We start from the raw sequence: 24,493 nt of genomic DNA, 5'->3' as shown, positions 1-24,493 counted from the left end.
AGTGATTAAGGCAGTGACAACAGAACAGAAATCTTTGCAATGTCATTGGAATTGACTAGATTGCAGACAACTGCCATTACCAACCGATCAAGCAGAGCTAAGTGCAGTCATGCTTGTCTTCACATAGTGGGATAAAATCCGAACCAAAATGGCTCATGAGTCAAATGAAGAAAGGTGTAAGAAGTGCTCCTGAAAAAGAGAGCAGTTAAGTTGTATGAACTTGCAATAACCAAAGATAAAAAATATATGAAAAGATATGCATTGACACTTAGCATAAAGCAAAATTATGAATTTAAATACCTATGGAAAAGGATGGTGTAGGTGTGAAAAACTGAGTATCAGAAAACCGGTATAAGACTAGGGCACTCAACTTAGCTATATAAAAAAGATGGAGGCTGGAAAGGCAGTTTTAGAAGCAAATGCTGAAATACAATAAAATACAGCTGTATCTCTTAAGACAAGAAACTGAAGCTTTACATATAACTAAGAATCAAATAGTCTAAGCTAGAAAATGATATTGACTGGGAGAAGGACTAGAACATGGTGTTAACAATCACCGCATTATCAGGATACTGTTTAAGTATACAGAGTGGTACCCCATTTGTCAATCATGCAAACTCTGCTACTAGAAAATGTTAAGTAACTGGAAGAAAAATGCATATGTCTTGGAAACCAGGTAAATGATCCCTAATAATATTGTACATGGCACTGCAATAATATTCACAAACAGTCTGATTTGAGAGCATGCAGTCTTGATTGTAGATACAAGGTACAATACCAGTGGCAGGCTACATTAAATACATTCAGAATGTTGAACATTTTGAATACAGAAACTAAAACAAGTACCCCCAGAACATTGAAACACAAAATGCTGGAGTTGAAAAAATATAGAAAACACACTTTATGCAGGAGTGAATTAATCTTTGTTTCATGTGTTGTTAAACTGCAGATGGAAGATAAGAGAAGGGACTAACCATGTTCCAAGATACTTGAAAGAATGGAAATTCTGCAAAGGTATAATACTGTGGCTTTGGATTAACAGGACATTATGGATTCTACTAAGTTTCTGCTTGGTCCTAAGAATACTTGTGGTAGATGTAGATATTGCACCTACATCATGCAAGGAAGCCAGATTAAGATCAAGAGTTTTGGGATAGTGAACCCCACCTTTATTAACACTGTTAATCCAAGGAAATTATATATGTAGCTAAGTGTAATAACTGTGATAAATTCTATATTGGTAAAACAGAAAGAACATTTAAAGAAAGGATTTACAAGCATTGTTATGCTATTAAACCAATGACAGGTTTAACGCCCTTTCAGAACATGTGCAGTATAATGACAGAAACAGTTTTGAGTTCCATGTGCTTGATTCAGTTTATTAGGATCTTAGGGAGGGACAAAGGAAAATCCAACTTGAATTAAGAGAACTACAGTGGCAATTAAAGACAAATGGGACAGGACCATATGGTTTAAATGACATGATTATTATCAATTGTTGTTTGAAAATGAAATCTTAGAATTGCATTTGACTCAACTATATATACATTTTAGGTTTTACAAAAATAATTTTTTAAATGTTATATATTTTGACTTGGTGGACTGAGTTTAATAATGAAATACTTAATTTTATTAATTAATCTGTGAATGTGATTTGGGGAGGGGTGAAAGATTATTTAAATACATATGTGTTTACATAGTGTTTTATCTCTGATTAAGTCCTGTATACTGAATTGTAGACAAAAGTACTTAGGTTGAGTATTTTTGGAATAAATGTGGTTTTCTTTCAAACTTGGGAGTTATTTGTTTGGCACCAACACATGATTTTGGTACTCACTGTCTTTTATTCAAACATTGGATTATTGTGGAGTTGTAGTGCTGTTTTTAGTATAGTTTTTGTTTTTGATGAGCCAAGCAGGATTTTTTTTATTAATCCATTTTATTAATCCATTGGATGAGAGAGTGGAAATCTGCTTGTAGGTCATGCTGTAGGGTACTTAGGGTCTGATTTGAGTAGTACAGGAACTTGGCATCAGCAAAATTGTAAGAGGGGAAGCTGAGGTAGGTATAACCAGCTCACCTATGCCAAGAGATGAGGACAAGGGATTCATGCCATACTTACAACAGAGTTCATGGCCATAATGGTCTTATGTTGAGTTTTGGGCTATAGAAGTAGGTAGGACATATAAACAAATAAATAATTAAATTTTGATGGCTGTGAGTATGATGCTGCATTAGGATGCCTCAGTGTCCTTTCAGGTAACAGGAGGGTTTCTGATTAGAGCTGGAATGTCGGTAGTTACTCCACGTGTCGGAGATCAAGTAGAGACGCCAGTAAAAGCTGATGGTCTGCGCCACGGAGGGACAAAAATTAAAAAGAAAAAGAATATAATGCAGTATATAAACACACAAAAGCTGTAAACCTGATGAGACACATTTAAGTTATTGTTGTGTGGCAAGTATAAAACTCAGTAAATCACTTAAAAAATATATTACCACCTAAACATCAACATTTAGACTAAAGCTCAAACAACAATGATGTAGCTGTAAAAGCTGAAGTTGTGGCTCTTAAATATAGCTGTTGTAGGCACATGCTTCTTGGGCAGCTGAGACTGACAATGTAACTGACAACAAGATGACATGAAAGTGCAGTTCACACTTGAGTAGCTGTGTAGACGTCACAGGTCATTCCTGAAAAATTAAAATACTTCGGCCGTGGAGCCTTGACTTGTGGTTAGAAAGTAGCTTATTATCTGCATAGTCATATCCCTGTATCACAAAATGTCCTCAGTATAATCAGCACAGCAGCCAACCAGAACTGAGCTGAAGGAGAACATATCTCACAGTATGTACTATCATCATGAGAAATACTTATGGGGAAAATGAAAAATGTCATGGCATATACATTTAGACTTCAGCTCATGACAAGAAAAAAAACTATTCACGTAGGAGACTCACCTGGAAGTATGAATAACATAAAACCGGGACATTTTGCCATGTGTAGTTGATGCAGACTAAAGTCTTAAAAAAGGAGAACATCTTGAACAAATCAGGATGGAAAACACATGCCTAAGGTCTTCAAGATCAAGTGCTAAATACTTTTTTGCATACTGGTAACATTAAACTAGCACCACTTATCTGATAAGAATCATAAGTTTATTTAGTTCAGCTAGTTGTATTACAAATCATGTATTTCTCATGGTTTCTGTTCAATTCAGTTGATTAGTCAAGACAATTTGCAGTTTAAGCAAAACTTGCAAAAAACACATACACTAATGGGTTCCCTATGTTACACCAACAGCTGAGAAGATCGACACTCAAAACACCGACACCAGAAGAGCAAAACCTCAAAAACACAAAAGTTCAGATGCCCGACAAACCACAATCCCGACACTGAACAAAACAAAAAGTTCACTGTAACACACAACACACACACAACAACCTAAAAACCTACACTACACCTTACACAAAACTATCCATGCACTAACCTTAACCCAAACTCTAACCCTAAGGTTTGTAACTATCGCACACTCACCTTACCCGCTCCCTAACCCTAAGGTCCGTAACTATCGTACACTCACCTTACTCGCTGCCTAACCCTAAGGTCCGTAACTATCGCACACTTACCTTACCCGCTCCCTAACCCTAAGGTCCCTAACTATCACACACTCACCTTACCCGCACCCTAACCCTAAGTCTCTCACTATCGCACACTAACCTTACCCGCACCCTAACCCTAAGTCCCTCACTATTGCACACTAACCTTATCCTCACCCTAACCCTAAATCCCTCACTATCGCACACTTACCTTACCTGCGCCCTAACCCTAAGTCCCTCACTGTCACACACTTACTGGGTCACGCTCACAAGTTACCCCTGTTGGTGTTTTCGCTGTCGGGATTACGACTTGTCAGTCATCTGCTTCATCATTCTTCTGGCGTCGGTGTTTTGAGTGTCGATCTTCTGAGCTGTCGGTCTAACGTAGGGAACTTGCTCATACACATGCGACCACTCACATGCATATATTGTGGTAATTAATATAAATTAGCATGGGTTCCCCACATTAGACCGACAGTTCGGAAGATCGACCCTCAAAACACCGATGCCAGAAGAACGACGAAACTGATGACCGACAAGTCATAATCCCGACTGCGAAAACATTGACAGGGGTAACTTGTGAGCGCGACCCTGTAAGTGTGCGATAGTGAGGGACTTAGGGTTAGGGTACGGGTAAGTTAAGGGCACGATAGTGAGGGACTTAGGGTTAGGGTGCGGGTAAGGTTAGTGTGCGATAGTGAGGGAGTTAGGGTGCGGGTAAGGTTAGTGTCTGATAGTGAGGGACTTTAGGGTTAGGGAGTGGATAAGGTGAATGTGCAATAGTTACGGACCCTAGGGTTAGGGAGCGGGTAAGGTGAGTGTGCGATAGTTACGGACCTTAGGCTTTGGGAGCAGGTAAGGTGAGTGTGCAATAGTTATGGACCTTAGGGTTAGGGTTTGGGTTAAGGTTAATACATAGTTTTGTGTAAGGTGTAGTGTAGCTTTTTAGGTTGTTGGTGTTCTTGTGTTGTGTGTGTGTTGTGTGTAACAGTGAACTTTTTGTTTTGTTCAGTGTCGGGATTGTGGTTTGTCGGGCATCTGAGCTTTCATGTTTTTGAAATTTCATTCTTCTGGCGTCGGTATTTTGAGTGTCGATCTTCCGAGCTGTTGGTGTAACGTAGGGAACCCTTATGAGCATGTGTGTGCATGTGTGTGTGTGTGTGTGTGTGTGTGTGTGTGTGTGTCTGTGTGTGTGTGTCTGTCTGTGCATGTGAGAGAGTGGAGGTGTCTGTAAAATTATAAGGCAGCCCCAATAACTACAACTTTTGCAACTATGCAAACAAGTAAAAATGCATGTGCAACACACATGATGATAATACATTCAGAATGAAATGGTACAGACAAAATTAAATTTCAGCTTTGTACTATAGTACTAGGCTTTACTCACACTGGGAGGTAATAGAAATACATAAAACAGTGTAGTTCATGTAGCACTCAGATTATGCTCCCAAAACGATAAACATTTTAAATGCTTCCCTAGTGCAAGAACTGATCATACTAGTGTTTAGAGGTGCTAAACAAAAGTTTAAGTCCCCCTAAGCACTGTTATGATCAGGTCTCAGGTTAGGGATATTGTTGGAAAGAAAGAGCAGCAGCAGAAGGTAAAACAACTTTTAAAAGGTATTAGAACTTCACTTAGCCCCAGTTTTAAACGAATGTGTGGCAGAACAGAGTGTATAACAGCTTTTAAAGCTATTCATTCTTCAAAGGGACATGCTGTTCCTGCCTGATGTCTGACTGTGCTGCTAAAACACTCCACACTCCTATACTTTTTTATCTCTGTACCTGGTAGTACCTGGAGCAGATAAAGCTCCATGCAACACAACAAACATTGATTGTGTCTCTAATCATAACCTGGTGTATTCTTGACAAGGATGAAAAGATTCACCTCCTGAGCATTGATCTTGAGGTGAATTTCTTATCATCCTTGACTCAAACATGTAATGCACTGTTGTAATCAGACACCAGATCATAATCTTCCATATTAATTAAGCTCAGTATTATAGTGCTTATAACTGGGTGATTCATTCCTTTGCAAACCTTCAGTTATACAGATGTCAGGAGGCCAAGCAACACCTCAAGCCATCAACTCAATAGTACCATAACCAATATGCAAATCTAGGAGATGTTTTCAGTGGTTAGTAGAAGTAATTAGCAAATTAAATGTAGTAAGTACAGTTCACAAAGGACAAGGAATCTTGATTATTGCTTTTAATACACAGGACAAAAAGTAATGCAAGGACGTGATGAGAACTGTTTTAGTGAAATTTTAAAATTGCAAAACTTGTTGTTATTAAGTAAGCATGTTATCATTGGGTAACTAATACATTTAAAAGCAAACAAAAAGTGAAACGTACATGATTTTACAGCTATTACAGTTAGCCAATTTATAACATCAGTACTGCATTCACCAGGGATTTGTCCTCACCCCCTGCTAGAGTTGGGAGAGAATATATCACTGTCGAATGCATGACACGGTTAATGTTATTGCAGGCCACAGAAATGCATGATGTACCAATATCACTCACTGGTGCTGTTGTCAGAGCACTGGTTGCAGCAGCTAAAGTTTCATGCTGAGACTGAAAGCATGAAACTTAGTGATATGCTGTCTGGAAAGGGGACTTATAATTCAGGCACTGGGAACATGACAGCAAAAGCACTGCTTTTAAAACTAGAAACACAATGAAGAGCTGCACTAAAAGTAAACTGCACATCTGAGCAACTTCTGAAGTGACGTTGTCTTGCAAGCTGTGCTGACCTCTGTGAACCATTTTTATAATGAGGGGCTATGTAAATGAATGGAAAGGACACTCTAAGCACATGATCTTGGCTACAAGCTCTACAGATACATTTGTTGAGACCATATAACACACTAACATTTTGGACAGGAGGTGTGAGTAGCCTCTACCATTTGACCATTTCACCATTCCTCTCCCATGCCTTTATCAAAGCTGTTTGGCAATATAGTTAAGCACTGGACATAATCATCTAATTGCAAAATGGAGCAGATGACTGACATCATCCAGTGTTAAATTGTCAGTGTGCAACCAAAATATAGTAGGATAAAAGGGTTTTCTTATATTGGGCTGCTTGTTTCAGAATCAACCTTTTGCAGTACCATGCTGGTAATGTCTTTTTTTAATGACTCTCTGAAACTGTGAATAGGGAAACCTGTCATATATTACTATTCAGATAATGACTTTTGTCAAAAAGACAGAAAACCTTTCATTCTGAGATACCAAAATTGCAGCTAAACAAAAAAAAAAAAATCAAGACATGACTAAATTACTGTTTAGAAAAGAGTTGTGTGATCTGAAGTGCACAGATTAACTGGGTAGTAAGTACATAGAATGCTTCACCAAATCAGGATACTTTCAATTACTACTAAGTAGTAAAATGTTACAGCTAAAATGCATTGTGCGACTGGACTGGCAGATTCCGTATGAACTATTAATGTCGTGTTATACTATTCTAAGCCAGCGGAGAGCTGCACTTAACTCAACATGCACAATTACATATAAAATAATAATAATAATAATAATAGAAGCTCTATTCTCTGATATCTGATTGGATGAGGATGTAAAACAGCATGTAGAAGCTGTACAACAGGTACCAGACTAGAAAATCTGTATTGTAATGTTTGTTTCCTTTTAAAGTTTGCTTCACTACAAAATTAAAGAAGGGCAGAAACAGAAAGAGAAAATATGTGATATGTAGGCAACATAGCAACACAGTTGTCCATACTGGATGCTAATGGAGGTATAATGAAATGATAATTAGCTACAATATTAAATTGAAGGATAGCCACTATGGTGGGCTGATTCCAAAACCTATAAAATCTGAGGCATTAGCTGCTTCCAACAGTTAATTTGGCCACCATAAAATCCTAGTGTTACAGGAAAGAGGAAGGATGTTAGGGGTAAACATAGCATTAGCAAATGTGTATATGCAACAAGCTGTACTCAACGGTGGTAGTCAAGATGTTGTATGTCTTCACCCTCGAAGGTGGACTGTACTTAACATTTCATGGCCTTCACGACACTGACATTACGGACAGGTACCATGTGGACAGGTCTACCATGCAGGAGTTGGTTGATATGTGTCACTCTCATCTGCTGGACAGTGGGAATCATGGAGTACCCATCCCAGTGCAAACTAAGGTATGTATCACTTTGAGAGTACTACCTGCAGGGACTTTCTAAGTGACAAACAAGGGACATAGTGGGGCACCCCAGGCATCTATCTCAATAATATTCCACTAGTTCCTTGATGCACTGCTACAGTATTTGAGGGAGCATATGTGGTTTCCTTATACATAGAGGACACAGTCAACATCATGTGGAACCATACCTTTCAACCTCTTAGAGCAAGAAATCTGGACAAAGCCATTAGTAATGGGGGACAAAGGCCCAAAAATAGGGACAGTTTTTAAATATTGATCTTACAATATTTGAAAGTAGATAGAATAACAGGTTTTGTGTTAGTGTGAATTTTCTGAAGGGTATGAAGTCTTAAACTCAAATGGCTGTCATTATTTTCTGACTTAAATCTTCAACAATTTGCTAATGATTTGCTAGAAAACCATAATTTTATGAAAAACAGACCAAAATATGAGGCAGAAATCTGGACATTCTGCAAAAATCTGTATAGTTGTACGGGACTTTGATGACATAAGCCATTTTCTTGAGGTACTGAAGACAGTGGAGTGTACTTGCATTGAAATAAAGGCCTTAACTTGTGAAATGGGAAGAGGTTACATTAACCATAAAGGTTAACACTCCATTAATTGCCAGGTGGTCAGTGAAGTACAGGATAGAATATACAATGTGTTTGCAGGCCAACCAGACAGTACCAATGAATCACACAATTGGCTTACATGTGACCTGTATCAACAGTTTGAGAGAGGTAATTTTTCCTAGGGATATCTTATTGCTGATGTTGGATATACCCTGGAGAGATGATTATTGACACCAGCCAGAAATCCACAGACTGTGGTGCAGTGTGGCTACAGCTATGTTCTGTCACAAACTCAGTCAATACTGATAATGTGCTTGTGCTGCAGATGGCATGCTTTTGATGTTCAGATATATCCAGTGGTGCCATGCAGTATGGCCCTGGCACATGTACAAAGATATTCTCCTTATGTGCAGTGTTACATAATATAACACTGAGGAAGCAATCGCAGCTCAGAATGCATATAAAGAGAAACATGTGCCATGGAGGTTAAGCTTGATGAGGAGTTATTGAAAGTCCCAGCAGCAGCGGAAGACCATGGCTGATGAAGGTGGGTGCAGTACACCGTGACAATGGCCATGAGACAGCAGATGGTTCGTAAATTTGGACCATATTAAAACATATGCATAACAATAAAAGTGATGTATGCAAACCTACTAACAGACTGTGTTTACTGGTTCATAGACTGGACACACTGTGCATAAGACATAGGCAACCCAAGTAACAAAGTACAAAGGACAGGGCACAGTTATCATCATTCTGACAGGTTGGGGGGCACCATGCAGAGTCTTCCACAGGAAAACTTGTGCATGCTGCCCCAGCTGTAATAACCTTTGTACAGTATGTGTATTATGGGGGTTAGTTCAGGACCTAAGGTACAATGATCTGGGAGGGAGTACTGTGTGTGTGTGTGTGTGTGTGTGTGTGTGTGTGTGTGTGTGTGTGTGTGTGTGTGTGTGTGTGTGTGTGTGTGTGTGTGACTGGGTCCTGCCAGGAAATGTGTGTGTCTGCTAGGACACAGTCTCCAGTGGCTACAATATCATTAGACAAGACAGACCACTTCGTAAAGGGGGTGGAACTGCCTTACTGTACAAGTCCAACTTAACTTTATGTCAAATACCAAACTCCTACCCCTCCCTCAATAATTGGGACATACTTATCTCACAACTTCAACTTCACCCTAAAAAGGTCATCACCACAATTGTGACCTATATTCCACCTGGTAATACACTTGCTAGCCTTGAAGACTTCTTATCCTGGTGTTCTTCCACATACTCACAAGAAACCCTTATTCTGGGGGATTTCAACCTAGGTTGGTTCACCTGTATATCAGAACCACCAAGTAATCTAATAAATCTCCATGGCTACCAGCAGCTAGTCCAAATCCAACTAGATGTGATAAAAAATCTAAAAGCAAATCCATCCTTGACTGGGTCCTAACTAACAATCCCACATTGTACCCCGACGCAGGCTGTCTCCCAGACACCTTAAGTGACCACAACATAATATACTTTATACGTAGTAGAACAAGCATATGCAAAACCACTAACTATATATCCACTAGAAACACAAAATATTCTCTCCTGAGGTCCTCAAAACTTTACTCTGTAACTGTGACTGGACCCCCCCCCCCTCTAAAAACCCTCCCACTTGACCAGGCTGTAGCATATTTCAACAAACATTTCTACAACACCTAGACACTGTCACTCCATTGAGCAAAATCAAGGTTAGAACCTCTACAAACCTCTGGCTCAGTAAAGAAACCAAACAAATCCTCAAGTCCAGAGACACTGCCTGGCTTTACTATCAAAAAAACCAAAGAAACACAAAGCCTAACTAAGTACCAAGAACTGCGCAACCATGCAAAAAAATGCATTAGGCTGGACAAAAAATCCTACTACATGACATTAGAAACTAAATACCAACGCAACCCCCCAAAATTTTGGAAAATTGTAAATCAGCTACTAAAATCCACCCAAAAGGCTATCCCAAAACCAACTACCCCTGACAGTAAAGTTCCCATCAAAACACAATTCATCTCCCACTTTGTGAACTAAATTCTATCCTTAGTATCACAGGACATTTCCAACCTCACTATCCCTCCCAACACAAATAACACTAATGCAAACTTTACCCTCAAAACAGTTTCCGCCACTTCAATCAAAAGCATGCTCTCCAAACTAAAAACCTCATCAACAGCAGCCGACCTACTCCCCTGCTATTCTTGAAACTCACAGCAGATGCTATTGCTATCCCAAATCTTCTCATAAACAGATCAGTTGTTGAAAACTATGTGCCCAAACTCTGGAAAATAACCTATGTTACACCCATACATAAAGGCAGGACCTCCACTGAACTTAATAACTACATACCCATTGCTATACTCTCCCCCCGGCCAAAATCCTAGAAAAATGCATCCATACCCAGGTGCTAAAATATCTCCTAGACAGCAACGTCCTGTCACTTACTCAACATGGTTTCAGACCTGCCCATAGTACCACTACAGCCCTCCTCTGCTTCACAGACACAGTTAACCATTTCAAAAACGAAAGCCTGCAGGTGTCAACTCTTTTTTGGATATGTCCAAAGCATTTGACACAGTCTTGCACCAAATCCTGCTAAACAAACTAAACCAATATCACCTATCAAATTCCACTCATATCTGGTTCCAAAGATACTTAACTGACAGATACCAAGATGTGAAATGAGAAAATTCTCTCTCTTCTCAGCTGCCCATAACCATAGGAGTCCCACAGGGTTCTATCTTAGGACCACTACTATTCACAGTCTTCACAAATGACCTCCACCGCTTTTCACAGCATGCATCTATTATTCAGTATGTAGATGATACTACCTTAATCTGTGCTGCACAAAACATTCTCACCCTCCTGCAAACAACTCAACTAGCATTCTCTGACATTGAAAACTACCTTACCAAAGCCCAACTTATAGGTTCATAGGTTCATAGGTTGATACTAGGCTATCTGCCCTAGGGCATTTATAAGCCTAGCCAGAGTGTGTTTGGCTTTCGCCACCCTTTTAGAATAGTTGACTGTGCCTCTGTATAGTAGATCACAGAAGATAGCCCTTTTAAGGTTAGTTTACTGTGCCTCTGTCTAGTAGGGACACAGAAGAGATCCCAGGGGTAAACTTACGATCTCCCATCCACTCATCAAGATTTCTCTTGAAGAGGGTCATTGAGGGGCTCTGCCTAACATGAACTGGGATTTTGTTCCAGAGTGAGGGGAGCCTCTGGGATATGAATCTGTCCCTCCAGCATGTCCTATTTATTTCTGTGCTGATGTTTAAGTCCCTGGAGCGTGTAGCTCTAAGGGATTTGGATTTCCTGAGGTGGAGCATGTCCATTAATTCTGGGTTGGACATGGCTTTATACGTCAGGCACAGATTGCCTCTGAGTAGATGGTAAGCAACTGAGTAGAGCTGGAGTTTCTTTAGCCTAACTGCGTAGGGCATCTGTATGAGTCCCTTGATCCTCTTGGAGAGGTACTTTTGGGGTCTTTCCAGTTGCTGCAGGTGTCGGGTAAGGTACATCCCAAATGGGGCATTGTATTCAATTATGGGCCTGGAGAGTGATGAGTAGAGGGGCACAATGACCTCTCTTGATCTAGATGTGAACCCTTTCGTGATAAGGTGGGCTATATAGAAGGTCTTTCTAACCACTTTGGCAACGTGATTGTCAAAGGAGAGATTGCTATCTACTTGGGTCCCCAAATCCCTAATTACTTCTTCTGTACTTAATGGATTACCACCTATGTGGTAATTTGTGGGCACTTTGTTTTTCCCAAAGGGGATGACTATGCACTTTTTGGCATTTAGCTTTAGGCCATGGCTCTGGCACCAGTTATCCGTCTCTGTGAAACCCTTTTGGAGGATGCTTGTGTCAAGTCGGTGAGTCGATTATGGCACCCAGTTTGCAGTCATCTGTGAACTTGGTCAGCCATAGTCCTCCCATGTTAGCCTGTACCTCAGAGAAATATATACAGAACAAGAGAGGTCCCAGGACTGAGCCTTGTGGGACGCCACTTGTAACTGGTTTAGAGTCTGACATGGCACCTGCAATTCTGACCATGTGGGTTCTATCCCTGAGCCAGTTTGCAACTCATCTTGTGACATAGGGGTTGATATTTAAGCTGGTGAGCTTATTTATGATGCCCGAGTGGAGTATTGTGTCGAAGGCTTTTGCGAGGTCCAGGTAGGCTGTGTGGACTACCTTCCCTTCATCTATGGCCTTGGTGACTGTTTCAAAGAAGTCAACCAGGTTCAAGAGGCAAGATCTGCCCTTAACAAAGCCGAATTGGGTAGGATCCAGTGTTTGGAGGTTCCCAATGTCTTTGTTTATGAGTTCCATGATGATATGCTCCATAGCTTTGCAGACCAGGCTAGTCAGGCTTATAGGGCGATAGTATCTGGGGTCCGTTATGGCACCACCTTTGTGGAGTGGGACCACTGTTGCTGTACGCCATTCCTTGGGTACATATCCTGTAGTAAGGCTGAGATTGAACAGTGACTTTATATGAGGGTTCAGTTCTTCTTGGAGCTCGTGTAAGATGCAGCCTGGGACACTGTCCGGTCCCATTGATGCTGTGTTTTTTGCTTTGGAGAGGGCAGCTCTCACCTGTGCATCTGTGATGTCAGGGAGGCTACACTCTGTTAGGATAGACATTTGCTCTTTTGGGGGGAAGGGGGGGGGAGAAGTTTGCACTGAACCTGTCTGCCAGGATGTTGGCAATGTCTGTGGGTTCAGTGTATTTTTTTGTCATTTTGCACTAACTCAGAGCATATTTGGGAGTTGCCACCCAGGTTCCTGACATAACTAAAGAAGGCCTTGTGATTATCTTTAGCATCTTATGCAATTTTTCTTTCGAAGCTGGCCTTAGATGATTTTATGAGAGATCATAGTTTCTTGCTAGTACTGATCAGAGATGCCTTCCCTTTTTGGGATTTTGCTCTATCATGTAGTAGCTTCCTCCTTCTGCTGTATAGCTTATTTATGGCTGGGGTCCGCCAGACAGGTCTCCTGCCTTTGGAGGAGTGAGTCTTGGTTTTATTTGGGATAGAACTTATCTGCAATCCAATGAAAACTCAGCTTATGATTATAACCAGTTCTAACAAAAACACTGATAACAGTCAATCCATTATCTACTCCACAAATGCTACTCCAATCGCTCCAGTGGCACAGGCTAAGCTATTGGGAATAACCATAGACTCCCACCTAAAATTTGATAGTTATATCAACTTAACTATTAAAAAAGTACATGCCAAACTGGGGTAACTCTACCGTATCAAACCATTTCTTACCAACAACACAAGATCAGCCATTGCTCGCTCCCAACTTCTATCCACCCTAATCTATGCATCTCCTATTCTGAATAATCTCAACAAAACTGAACTAAGCAAAATGGAAGCCTGTTATAACAGAATTGCCCACTGTAAAGCAAATTGCTCATAAAGAACTCACCACTGTACTGCTTTGAGACAGCTCCACTGGCTTGAACTGCCCAACCTCCTAACCTACAATCAGCTCTGCCTCTGTCATTCTATCTATTACCTCCCCAATAAGTGTCCTGCCCTCAAAAGCCTAGTGCAATATCGCTCAGCCAAAAGGCCTCTTAGATCATCCAGCAAACTACTACTAGAAGTCACCAGCAGCTACAATAGCTTTGGAAACACACTATATAGTAGTTCAGTGGCTAAAAAATGGAACTCTCTCCCCACTAGGATACAAAACACATCGTCCAAAGCCTCCTTTAAAAACCTCATTAGGCAACATCTCAAGCAAAGTTGGCAGTGCCATGACTGCTCCCCAGGTTAGTGAAAGCAGATAAGGTACACATACTAAACCTAGAGTACTTGATAATAGCTTTCACTCTTACTCACAAACACTGGCTAATGTAGAATGTATGTACTGTACCTGTGTACTATGTATGTATTCTACCTATGTTCCAAATTTCAGCTGTACACAACAAATCTATTAATTGCCTTTATTTTTAAATTAATATTTTCTTCTTTGTTCTCTCCACTGTAACTGTTGATGTGCTGCATACCACTGTAAAAACATTTCTATTGTAATTTGTGTGTATACTGATAATGTCTAAATATCTAAATGTATCTGTAATTTTTCTATGTGGAGCTTTTCTCCCCGGGCCTCTGCTGAAAAAGGGAATTTTCGGTTCAGACACCCCCGGTAAACAAATGTAAAATAAAATAAAATAAATAAATGTTGGAGGACTGTATTGTGGTCTCATGGATAAGTCCAGTGTACCCATGGGAGAAGTGCATACATCCTGTGCATAGTCTTATCCACAGGAAATGCATCTCCTTAGAGTGTCACAGGTAATAATAAGCCCTCATCTCGAGAGAGATAAGTTGCGTGAACATGAGCGATAGGCTGAAGATATCCTTGTTGGCCCCTATGCAACTCCACACTAGATATTAGGGTGGAAGTGATGGTGCTGCATGTGCCTGACACAGGCCTTCAACATTTTCCATCAAACTTTGAGGCCAATATGGAACAGCAATGTGACACATACTTGACATGCATTCTGTGTATAGTGGAGGCCTTAATGGCACCAACCATTGATGGAACATGTCTAGGATATCATACATATGTGACATACAGTTTCACAGACCATTATATATACCCTGTAAAACATAGACCATCTCTGCAAAGACTGTGATTTTGCTGTCCTGTCCCTCTATAATGGCCCTTTGCATTCAATGGATTGCAGACATTGAAACAGAATGTGCGTGTGTGTGTGTGTGTGTGTGTGTGTGTGTGTGTGTGTGTGTGTGTGTGTGTGTGTGTGTGTGTATGAGACCATTCCAACTGTAGACATGTACTGATATGCCAGTGTTACAGAAAATAATATGTAAAAAAGGAAGGTGGTCATAGTGACTCAGAAAATTATGTCCCAGCACTTTTTCAGTAGATTATTACTCCTAAAACTGAGTATATTAAGCACAAGATGTAATGCACCATCAGAAAGTTTCCCTGTGTCCACCTTCTCTGTGGAGCAAATCATAGCACATCACCCTTTAGATATCAGGCATTGTCAGACTCATCAGGTTATTAGTATTTTTGCAGGTGTACTCGTACTTCGTAGTTTCATAGTGACACATCTTGCCATATCGTATATTTACGTACACTTATGTTTTACAGTTCATACATTCCTGTTATAACAGTTTCTTCCTCTCTCACCCCTGCCTTCCTTTGCCGCTATCCTTTCTTTGTAACATATTTAGCTATGCTTATTATCTTCTTTCCCTTTCTTTCTTTCTTTTGCAATTAAGTACACCCAGAGCCATAGCAGTGCCACTGGCTATGCATCCAGCCTTTGCATCTCTCTCTAAGAAACATCCAGGGCTGCCTCCCTCATGGCTAGACAGGGGGAGAGTGAAGGCCCCACCACTCCTACCTCTGGTGGTGTTTCACTGTCTGGGAGGTCATTGTTCCCACCAGTGACTCTGCCAGCAGTGGTGAATATATCATCCACAGGGAGCTGACTCACCTGATGAGAAGCTGGTGAACCTGTGGATGGATGTGACTATAGAGTCATGTCCCTGATCAACGCTGCTAATAACACCTCAGGCAAGACCAAGTGGGGAAGGTTGGAAAGTATGTGCAAAGTTACATACAAGGTTTCAAAAATTGCCATAGCACCACATCTGCCCTTTGTCAGTGTTAGAGATTAGAGAAAAAATGGACAATAGAATTCTTAAAATAGTTATATTCATTAACATTAAAAGGCCATAGACATCAACAGTCAGGCAGTTAGTCATCCAAGACTTCTCAAACAACTATGTAACAGTGACCCATCAGAAACATCACATGCCCAGTTCAGTTGCTACCAACACAACTGAATATTTATATAACTGAAATCAGCTTTATCTGTCCTTCTGCAGTAATTCCCCAACAAACACCTGATAGTCAACAAAACAGTGTTGCTAGGTACTCCAAACAGACTAAATAATCTTATGGCATTAACAGCTATTGATTGTTATGAAACCCTACTGGAACATATGACAAATTGTACATATGTATGCATCTGGCAGACCAAATTCTTGCTTTTTCTACACATATTAAATTAGTTATGACCAAATTCTCACATCATATCACTAGAAAGCTAACCTATGTAGCTCAATCAATAAGCATTCATACCATCATTTGAATATGAATCTCCTTTTTTTAATCTTCAGCTTAAATATCACTACAAACATTTTGCCAAGAATGTCCTAATCAGATACACCATTTCATATTATTCTCTGATCACACTGCTGTGAATCAGTCAATGTAAACTGGTTTCTCTTTTACACAGTAATTGACATGAGAGAGATTTGTACTTATTAACCACTTCCTACCCCACCCAATCTGTTACCCCAAAAGAGTCCCAAAATTCACTGAGATCCTATTGTCTGAGAAGATTTATACTGTAAAATGGTATCATCTTATTTCTTATTGTTTATTGCATTTGTTTACCGGGAAGGTCCACTGGGCCTAGGTGAGCCCATTTTCAGTGGAGGCCCAGGGAGAAAAGCTTCACATAAATTAACAAGTAAATACAAGTACTAATACATACCAGAGTTAGCAGATATTACAAAGAAACAAGCCTGGATATACAGTTAACAAGTTAGGTGCAAATACAAATACATACCAGAGCTAACAGGTATTATACAGTAACAAGCTTGGACATGGTATGAGCAAAAGGTTCAGATTATTTATATACATACTACCCATATACATCATGCAAGTAATTAGCTTTATTAAAGGACTTTATGCAAAAGAAAGTTAACTTAGAGAGTACAGATTGCTGAGGATATATACACGTGATGAAGATTTTTAGATATTAACTGTTAGAGATTTGAGGTGTGAGTAGAGGAAGTCGTCAAGACAGAGTGATGGCTCTGGTAGTTAGTAATGGAGGTGAGAGGTAGACAGAAGACAGGGAAAGATGGACTGCAGTGAAGAAATGGGTATGGCAAGTGGGGTTTGGGTGTAGGTAGAGTTAGTTGACGCATCAACAAGCCAGAGAGAATTGGGTTAAAGTAGGTGGAGCAAGTGTTTAGTGAGAGCACTGCAGTGGGGAACAGGGCCTATACCTTTCAGCAAAATGAGTTTCAGTCAAATGAGTTTTCAGTGAAGTGAGCTTTTAGTGAATTGTGCTTAGGCAGCTGAGTTTCAGTGAAATGAGTTTTCAACGAAATGAGTTTCAGTGAAATGAGTTTTCAATGAAATGAAGCAGACCCATATAGGTTTACTATTAAAATTTCGAAACGAACTCCATCGACTGTACTATTGTCGAACACGAAAGTTCGAAAACGGTAATATCGATGACAAAAAAACAACCTAGGAACAGGTTTTAACATGGGTCGAGATAGGTGTTCAGTGTTATTCTGAACTACAAACATCTCCCCTATCTCGACCCATGTTAAAACCCGTTCCTAGGTTATTTTTTTGTCATCAATATTACCATTTTCGAGCTTCCGTGTTCGACAATAGTACAGTCGACGGAGTTTGTTTCGAAATTTTAATAGTAAACCCCTATATATATATATATATATATATATATATATATATATATATATGGATTCACTTCAGAAGCTCGAAATACTGAAATATCGAATTTCAATATCTTGAGTCCAAAAAGTCTAATCCACAGAATAGCAAAAGTTCAGAAGCGCAAAATTCAAAACCTCGAATACCGGATATTTTGAATTTCACGCTTCTGAACGTTCGCTGTGGTTATGTATTCAGGTAAGTGTGTGTGTGTGTGTTAAGGGTTTTGGGTAGGAGCTGTGGTGTGTGTCAGTGTGTTTTGTTGCTGTGATGTGTGTATACAAGGAGAATGTAGCTTGTGTGGTGGTGTTTTGTGTGTGTTTGCAGTGGCAGCTCGTGATATCGGACTGCAGGACTGCAGCCCCCCAGCTGTGAACCACAATGCTACAGTCCTACAAATCGTCCTGCACATAGAAAGTAAATATGGACTGCTGCCTTATCAGTCCAGATTCAGGAAGAAAGCAGCAGACTGCTGATGCCCCAGAAGTCTATGCGGTGCTAACCACATAGACTGGAAGGGGATCAGACTGCAAGGTCAGCAGTGTTTCAGAAACAGGAAAGAGCCGGGAAACTGGAAGTGCATTCCGATGCAATCGAAGACAGCCACAAATACTATCTGCTGTGGATTTACTCTTTAGAAGCTGGATATTCGGCAAATGTATTGCAGGTGCAGCCTACTTATTTTTTGGTGTGTGTGTGTGTGTGTGTGTGTGTGTGTGTGTGTGTGTGTGTGTGTGTGTGTGTGTGTGTGCGCATGCATGCACGCAGCAGCAGCACAGTGATAAAATACTTTAAGAAGTCATGCTACTTTTTGTTAACAAAAACTTAGAGACTAGCTTGTTCTGACCCTTTATGTAATCTAGACAGACACTAGCCTGTTACAGCCCTGTCAGTAAAATAGATAAGTTATGCTCTACAGAGTAGGTGTTTATTTTTGCCTTTACATCTTATGCATCACAAAGCAGGTGAATTGTAGTCTAGTGCCCTACATTATGAAATATTCTTCTGGTTTACACCCATGAATCTAAGAAGATATGCTGCATTTGCTATGTGATATGCAGTTTTAGATTATTTTTTTATTTTACAGAGAGATGGCAGTAAAGTAACCCGTTGACTACAGCATTTGCTCTTTTATTCCAAAAATGCAATTCTGAAAAAGTAATCCTTTTTTGCAATTTCAGTTTTTTTATTTGTTTAGTCAAAACAAGAAGAGTTAGCCATTAAGTTCATATATGCAACATATGCTAGAAATGAATGCTGTGATAACTACATACTCGAAGGAGAAATATAAGTTATTTATACATGCACATAGGTAACCCATTTCTCTATAGATGAATGTTGTCTGTACTGTGAACAGTTAACCATCATGTTCTTCATTTTTACATTATTCTTGACTAGTTTCAAGCCTAACAATAAACATTGCCTATGAAAGAGACGGACTGAGATGGTATATTTGAAGAGGTCTCATGGACAGAGAAACTAGGAAATGCTTATGATGTGTCGCAATACAGTTCATGAATATTTCTGTTTCTTAATTTCTCTAAAAGCTTAGTGTTTTTAATACCATGACAGGAATGTACCCAATTCCTAACTCCGGGTGTAATTCATGAATTTAGTATTTTTTCAATCTTCGATATTTGCCAACAGTGCTCTTCTCAGACCTGTAATGTAGTTTGTGTAGTTACCTATACTGCAAGCATATTTAAGTGTATTAGAATTTTTCTTTTATTAGCCTGTTGCTTCTACTATTATTGGAACAATCTGGGTGTCTTTTCCACATTGATTTAGCTTCTATAAGCATATCCCTATACTATGTAACTTTATGTACAAAGGAAACCAAAGTCACTAGGCACAGCTGTTTCATTACTTAATGCTACTTTGTAGTTTTATCTTCAAATACAAGATTTGTTTTTCTTGCTTCTTGACTGTTAGAAGACTCTTCTTATATTATTGTTCCTTTCAGTATACAAGACCCTTGGCCATACATTTATCACAACCAGCACCAAGATATGCTAATGCTTCTAGTTCTGTATACAAAAACTACATTTGTCTGTATCACCCACTTTTTCCATAGATTTTGTTCACAGAAGTGGCACCACATTAATAAAGCTGATGACAATTCAGGTGTAGAACAGGTAATGGGAAAGGGAAATATAGTTAATTTTTTGTACGAGCTCAAAGCCACATTTATCAAAGAATGTAATCATCCAACATCTCATTGTTATAACTTAAATCAAATGGAAATTTATATAAACGTAAACCCTGAGGCACAATGTTCAAATTGCAACATTTATGCTCTTTTAAATTTCATTAACTTTTTCTAAAAATAATTAAATTAAATTCCTTAAGGAAAAGTAATTATTATGTCCAACATTGTTCATGTTAACAACTGAACCACCATCAGTTTGAAAACAAAGTGTCCTTTCTATAATATTTTTAAAATCAAAAGTATTGGAAGAACCATTTGTAACTTCAGAGATACCAGCAATATTATTATTCAATTCAGCACAAACAGTAGACTGCTCTACCAAATGTGGCTGTACATCTCTAGGTAAGGGAGGAACAGTACCTGCAACTTTGGCAAAAGTCTGTGCCTATCCGTTACTATTATAACCATTGGTGGTCAATCACAAACCTTGTTGAGAATTAACAGCTTTTGGAACAAAAACACTGTTATTCTGAAATAGAAATTCACATTATGTTGAAAAAATGTCCTGCGAATCAGCCAAAAATCACACCAGGAGATGAACTGGGGACATGTCCTAATGAAAAAACCAGAGAGGAAGTTAAACACCTGTCCTCTTTTTATACCCTCAGTCCTCTGGTTGGGAAAGGACTTCAATCAACCTACTGAGGTCCACTTGCAAAGTTAAGTAAGAAGGAGTTCTCACTGTGTAAAATTATTCCACTGATGAAGGCTGTCTTGCTGGTATGGATAATAAAATTACTATAGCCATTTTTATGGCATGATTTAGCTTTATCTGCTGTGTTTTGTGCCTTTTTTCACCCATATGCTGGCCATTTGTGACTGTTTCCTTATTTGGTTCGGACCTGCATTGCCATACATGCAGAGCGCTTTCACTTTGCAGTCCACTTGCAAAGTTACAATGTCTTCTTTCGGCTGGGCTACTTCAGAATTGTTAGCCCACGAAGTAGGCAAAGCAATGTTATCCAGTGAATCCATAATACTCCTCTCACACCAAAAACAAAGCCAAGCAAGTATAGATGATGCTACATTATAAAAGTAACCAAGAAACAAGTAAAATAATGTCACAGAGGATTCAAAATGGTTTAAAAAACATAAGTCATTAAAATTAAGCACTTTTGTCCCACTGAGGAGACTTTTTCAGAACAACCAGCAGTTAAAAAATCTTTTATTTTATACTTTTCTCTGGGAGACTACATTGGTTAATTAAGGTAATTGTATTACTGCCTCACTAATTCAATTCTTAAAAGATTTTTTAACTGCTGGTTATTGTGGTGAAGTCTCCTCAGTGGGAAGAAAGCATTCAATTTTTAATAAATTGTATGTTTTTTAAACCATTTAGAATACAAAAAAAGAAAGACTGTCACCTATGGAATCTTTATATGATAAATAATTTAACAGGGAAACAAAAAGAAGATTTATATACAGTTTCAAACACTGTTAGAAAGAGATTTTGAAAGAACATTTGAAAGCATTATGTAAAGTAGTACTGGACATTGCAAACGTTTATAACAAAAGGAGTTTATGGAATGGTGACTGGGACTGTAATATTCTGTTAAAAGTAGAATGAGAAAAAATTATATGTATACAAAGCATGATAAATGTAGAGGGGAATAAGGTGGCTGAAAAATACTGGGAACAACCTAAAATATGTTTGCGTGTGATGTTGATTTATACTGGCGTCTAGAGAACTCTCAGAATACCAGCTGGTGGTGGTTAGAGAATACCTCAGGCTTGAACCCTGTACCTTGGGTGCAGGTAATAAGATCCTGAATTCCCTACCCACCACCATTTCTGAAACTTTTGCAGATTTTTGCCTCATATTTTGTTCTGTTCTGTTCTTTGTAAAATGGGTGGTTTCTGAATTTTTAATTCCTTAAATAATTGATGGTGCAGTGGTAAAATTGTTGCCTCACAGCTAGAGGTTCTCTGGTTTGATTCTTTGCTGGGTTGCTTTCTGTGTGGAGTCTGCATGTCCTCTTTGTGCTTGTGTGGGTTTGCTCTGGTGTCCTCCCATGTGTCTGGAGTATTTCTCTCTGGGCCTCTGCTGAAAATTGGCTTTTGTTCCAAGTCAGACTTTCCTGGTTAACAAATGTTAAATAAATAAAAGTGACAGGCATTTGAATTTCAGACTTCATATTCTTCAGAAAGTACATAGTAACACAAAACCTTTTATTCTAGCAATTTTCTAAGTTTATAAGATGAATATTTGAAATTTGTCCCTATTTTTGGGACTGTATTCCTCCATTATTGGCTTCATCCAGGTTTTTTGTGCTAAGGTTGAGAGCTATGGTGAGAACTGAATTCACTGAATATATTTGAGGACTGTATTCCTCCATTACTGGCTTTGTCCAGGTATTTTGTGCTAAGAGATTGACAGCTATGGAGAGAAGTGAATTCAGTAAATGGTAGCCATTTAAGTTTCTTTCCTTTCTTTTACAAAACAGCTGATTTGGCATAGTGGTATGTTGCTCTGACTATTTTGCACAGGGTCCTGGGGTTTAAGACTTGGCAGTAAAATGTATGGTGGTAACACAGCATTTTATTCTAGCATCTTTCCAAGAGTATACAAGCAATGTTTAAAATGTGTCCCTGGTTTTTGGGCTTTTGTCTCCCCCGATAAATTTTGGCTTTTTCCAGATTTCTTGTGCTGCGAGTTAAGAGATAGAATTGCGTGTCGAGTAGATTTTACAAGGAGTTGAGAGCTGCAGGGGAAGATATGTTTAGTGTTGCTTATGCTGAGCCTGCTTGCATTGTTAATAGCACAACAGGTAATGTACTAGCTTTTGATGCAGAAGGCTGTGAGTTCTACTTCCACAGGGGGTGGATGCTGTGGTAGTGAGAATGTCCAGTCTTTGGCGAAGATACCTAGTAACTATGAACCTGTTATCAGTTTACCATCATTCCCTACTGCAATGTTACTAGCTTATCATTTTTTAATGTAACATAGGCAATTTATTCCTTTATTTGTAGATGAAACAATGAAATATAAAGCTGTTTGCCAGCAGCAATCTCTTCATTAGTTACTGATCTCTTTAATGTGGAATTATTTAAATGACTTTTACTTCTGCAGAGGTTGTGCATATTTACTGATACTGGTGGATTGTAGAAGTTTGAGTAGACTTTTATGATGGAAATGTTCTCATTTGGGCAGTTTTGTCATTACTGGTGCATGCATTTTATTTCATTGTTTACTGGAAAAATGTTCAAACAATAAATTTAAAACACCCTCTAACAACTGTACTGTATTATACAAGGAATATAATTTAATACAATCAGGAAGGTGTTTTACACAACACATGTATGTTTTGTGTGCAAGGGGCCTATCATTTGAAAGCAGCCCAAAGTTAATTTTTATACTAGCCAAATGTATTTTGTTTGAATGTGGATTTCAATGCTATTTCAATGAATGTGAGTTTCAAGGGCAGAGAAGTTTTAATGCTAAGTCTATTTTCATTGCGAGACTTCATTGCTTTGTTTAGCAGATGTCTTAGTGTTTGTGCTGTAAAATGCAAAATAAAACTTTCAAATGAAATCCAAATCATTGTAGAAGTAAAGCAGTATGCACATTACAGTGTTTATGGTAAATGGGGCAAAATAGCCAAGTAATGGGACATTGGAATGGCTGCAGGGGGGAGGCTCCATTCGACCATGATTTTGTGAGGGGGAAGGGCGGCAAACTCAAAGATAGCCCTGGCTGAACTATACCTCTCAACTGTCCAGCTTTTCACAGAATGAACAGATTTTTGCTTATTATTTTTGTTTGTTCCTCATAAAATTTGTGGTTTTCCTGCCAAATCATTTAGGAATTAAGTCACTAAATAATGACAGACATTGAGTTTCAGACTTCATAACCTTCAGAAAAATGCATGCTAAAGCAAGAACTGTTATTCTATCAACTAAGTTTATACAAGAATAATTTTAGTACTGTTTGTATGTTCCCCCAATATATTTGGCCTTGTCCAGATTTCCTGCGTTAACAGGTTGAGAGGTATGTGCAAATAAATTGCTTTATAGAATTAGGCATATCCAAACCTTTCAACTATCCCTGATTTTGGCTCAAAATGTTGCTCTCCCTCTAATAATCCCACTGCAAAATGGCAATTTTGGAAGAAAACGTGAAGGGTTTACAATTAATAAATAACTGTAATAATCAGAGTTTTAGATTACTTTTATTTCAGAAATGCATGTAGGTTCATTTATTTTGTCAGCTGCTCAAGTTAACAGTACTAATATTAAAAAAGTGCCCCTTCTTTGACAGGTTCCCAGCTGTGTTGTGCGGCTATTTTATATTTTTGTATCGCATTTTTGGTCCATTTTTCATAAAAGTGTGGTTTTCTGGCAAATTAGTGGCAAATCATTAAAGACTGAAGTTAGAAAAT

This window comes from Protopterus annectens, chromosome 5.part1 (genome assembly GCF_019279795.1).
Source record: "Protopterus annectens isolate FY-2018-M chromosome 5.part1, PAN1.0, whole genome shotgun sequence".
NCBI classification, from domain to species: Eukaryota; Metazoa; Chordata; order Ceratodontiformes; family Protopteridae; genus Protopterus; species Protopterus annectens.
This window is presented reverse-complemented; position numbering follows the sequence as displayed.